Genomic DNA, 4,156 nt, shown 5'->3' with positions numbered 1-4,156 from the left:
TCACCAGAAGAAGCTTCACAACTTCTGTTCAGAGGGACAACATTCTGAACCGCAGCTTCCATAGTCAGATCATCACCTTGATTTTCCTCAACAGGAATAGTCCCAGCAGGATGATCTTCAGCATCAGCTTCTTCCATAGAAGCATCTTCTTCATATTCTGCAGCAGGAAGATCAGAATCTCCATTCTCAAGAGCTTGAAGAATGGCAGCAAGATTCCTTGGGGCAGAAGGACCTTCAACTTCTGGCGGGTCAACAACTTCTGGAATGACCAAGTTGGGGTCTTTCTCAGAAGGATTTTCCCTCAAAAAGTCGAACAAGGACTTGAAGTCTCCAGCCAGAACTGGATACTTAGGTCTCCATACCACAATCTCTCTGCACGGATTGTCCAGCAGCTCATCAACAAACATCTTCTCCTCAAGAATTCTCCTGTTTTTGATAGGATGATAATAGACACCATTATCAACTTCAAGATGATAACCAGCATAACCAGGAGCAGCAGCCACAAGTCTCTTCTGAACAGCCATGGCTCCAACTTGAAAATCTTGGCGAAAGCTTCTCCAGAGGTTTCTAGTAGAAACATCATCAATATCATTGAAGAAGGCATCCTTCAAGAGATCCAGCCTACTGATAACTTCATTTCTGAACAACTCTAGGTAAATATGAGGTTCAGGTTCAGGAGGGTTGAAGGTGAATTTGTAGTCAGGGTAGAGAAGGCAGTATGGGTTGGATTTTCTGGTAGGAAAGGGATGGGATATAGAAGATGGAGGTTCTTTGGTTGAAGAAGATGGAATATCTGTGGAGATGGTTGATGAGGATGATATATCAGTGGGGAGGGTTGATGATGGGATATCAGAAGGTGTGGGAGGACAGACATTTAATGGAGTAGGGTTCAAAACAGGTGTAGAAAGAGATGGTGGAGGAGGATTTGGAATGGTGAAGGTGTTTTGAGGTTCAGAGGGAGGAGGTTGGATAGAAGATTGAGATTCAGAAGGAGGTGGTTGATATACCTGCCTGGAGAAGTTACCTGTTCTTATTGCTTGAAAAGAATCTACTTTAAGAGGGTCATAAGTAACCTTCTGCCTCTTAGCTTCTTGAGCAGCTTCTTCTGCAGCCTTTCTCTTCAGCCTAGCTTCTTGCTTCTTCTGAGCCTTCTTCTGAAGATCATCTTGAGAAGGAAGCACTCTTCCACGGATCCACGCAGGATCAACAGAAGATTGAGTTCTTACAGAAGCTTCCAAATAATGCTTAACAGCCTTGTGAAGTTCTGCTTGGAACAAGGTTGCAAAGCCTTCAACTGGAATTCTTCTGGTCAGAATATCTGGGAAGACAAAAGGTACAGAAGTTATCTCCTTGATAAGTTCCATTCTCAACAGATCAAAACCATTGAAGATATGACCCTGAGTGACTCTAAAGAATTTAGACGTCCCAATAGTCTTTAGAGAGTCCATCAAATCACTTTCTATCAGAATGTCTGAAATCATTCTGGCGAAAGGAATAGTATTTCTTTGAAGATGAGGATACTTCTCACGTTCTTCATCCCTTGACTCTTCAATAGCCAACTTCAGATTCTGGAACAGAATGTTGGAGATGTTCATTTCAATTCTTCTTCCAATGCAGAAGAGAGTATATTTGTGATCAGGACTGATGTAAGAGGAGGAGAACGATTGCCTTCTGTGATGGAGAGAACCCAGAATAATTTCAGCCCAAACTTGATAGAACGCCCTCAATGTACCAGTTTTATGAGATTCAATACCGGTAGCAAACGAGATTTGTTTTTCAACCTGTAGCCAGTTAACTCTACCATGAAGAGGACCAGTGCATCCTTCTTCATCATCCAGGTTGTACAGTTTCCTGATCAGTTTCTCAGTTATCACAACTTCATGCCCTAGCACGAAAGAGATGATAGCAGTTGGAGTAACGGTTTCATGAGCCCAGAAATCTTTCACAAGAGCCGGATAAATTGGTCCAACCAATCTATCAAGATAGTTTGACCATCCTTGTGCCATAATCTTTGCATCAGGTTTGAAACCATATACTTTCAGATTTTCAAAATCCACCGAGGACTCACAGAGAACTTCCATTTCTGATGGAGGAATGGAACAGGTCTTCAATGGAGCATACCTATGCTTGCTGAAAACCAGTTGAGTGGAAGACATTTCTTCTGCTTGGTTTGAGGAACTTGAAGGATTCATGATGAAATGCTAAGTTTCAGACACAGCTAGGGTTTATGCGATGAATGCAGAAAGAGAGGGATGAATGAAGAGAGAGAACGAAAAAGATGAAATGAAGATGAGGCAGGGTATTTAAAAGTTGAATAAACGAAAATAATAAATGCAATATGGTTTAAGTGAAATGATTACAGAAAAACATGACATCAATTTGCATTTAATTAGAAATGACGTTAGGAGAGATAAAGTGACAAAATGAATTGATTTGCACAGTTACCTAGGGCGGCGTCTCCTCAACTGCACGCATGCTTGTCCAGAAATAGTAAACACGTGTTCGTTTTTCTGGAAAATTGGTGACAGCTGTTTTACTTTAAAAGAGATTCTGAATCAACTTAGATAATGAAACGTTAGTAATAACGGAATCAGAACTTCTAATTGATCATTATCAGAACTTCTTAAATACACATAATCCCAACACATTTCAGAATTTAACCATACATAAGATCTTCTCATCTTCTCATTCTAGGCATAAATCCATACTGATATTTTTCAGAATGAACTTAAACCTATCTTCAGCAAGGGATTTTGTAAAGATATCAGCCCATTGGTGGTCTGTATCCACAAAGTTTAAAGAGAGAACACCCTTCTGAACATAGTCCCTAATGAAATGATGTTTAATCTCAATATGTTTAGCTTTGGAATGTAAGATAGGATTCTTAGATAAACATATGGCAGAAGTATTATCACATAAGATAGGAATGTTACTCTCATATATTTGATAATCTTCTAGCTGACTCTTCATCCAGAGCATTTGTGTGCTACAACCAGCAGCAGCAACATATTCTGCTTCTGTTGTTGAGAGGGCAATGGTAGCTTGCTTCTTGCTGTACCAGGAGATCAGATGACTTCCTAGAAATTGACAACTTCCAGAAGTACTCTTCCTTTCAATTCTATCTCCAGCGTAGTCAGCATCACAAAATCCTACTAAGTTGTATTCTTTAGATCTTCTGTAGACTAAACCAACATTAGTAGTACCTTTCAGATACCTCAGAATTCTCTTAACAGCAATTAAGTGAGACTCTCTAGGATCTGATTGGAATCTAGCACACAGACAAACACTGAATAGAATATCAGGTCTAGAAGCAGTAAGATATAAAAGAGATCCAATCATACCTCTGCACAACTTCTGATCAACCTTCTTACTTACCTCATCCTTACCTAGAACACACGTTGGATGCATAGGAGTTTTGGCTTCTTTGCTTTCAGAAAGATTAAACTTCTTCAGAAGTTCTTTCACATACTTCGTTTGATGAACATAAGTTCTATCAGAAGTTTGATTGATTTGAATCCCAAGAAAGTACTTGAGTTCACCCATCATACTCATTTCAAATTCAGCCTGCATAGACTTAGCAAACTCATTTCCAAGTGAAGCATTAGATGTTCCAAAAATAATATCATCAACATAAATTTGACAAATTAAAATGTCCTTCTTAGATGTTTTACAGAAGAGAGTCGTATCCACTTGTCCTCTAGTGAAACCATTGTCTAGAAGGAAAGAACTTAATCTTTCATACCAAGCTCTAGGAGCTTGCTTCAATCCATACAATGACTTCTTAAGTTTGAAAACATGTTCTGGAGACTTAGAGTCTTCAAAACCAGGAGGTTGGTGGACATAGACTTCCTCATCTATATAACCATTTAAGAAGGCACTCTTAACATCCATCTGATACAGAGTGATGTTATGCTGAGTGGCAAAAGAAATTAATAAGCGAATAGATTCTAACCTGGCCACTGGTGCAAAGATTTCTGTGTAGTCAATCCCTTCTTGCTGACTATATCCCTGAGCCACCAGTCTGGCTTTGTTTCTTACCACTTCTCCCTTCTCACTGAGCTTGTTTCTAAAAACCCACTTTGTACCAATGATGTTGAATCCTTTTGGTCTAGGAACAAGATCCCATACATCATTCCTTGTAAACTGATTAAGTTCT

This window comes from Vicia villosa, linkage group LG3, assembly GCF_029867415.1.
Source record: "Vicia villosa cultivar HV-30 ecotype Madison, WI linkage group LG3, Vvil1.0, whole genome shotgun sequence".
In the NCBI taxonomy this organism is placed as follows: Eukaryota; Viridiplantae; Streptophyta; class Magnoliopsida; order Fabales; family Fabaceae; genus Vicia; species Vicia villosa.
This window is presented reverse-complemented; position numbering follows the sequence as displayed.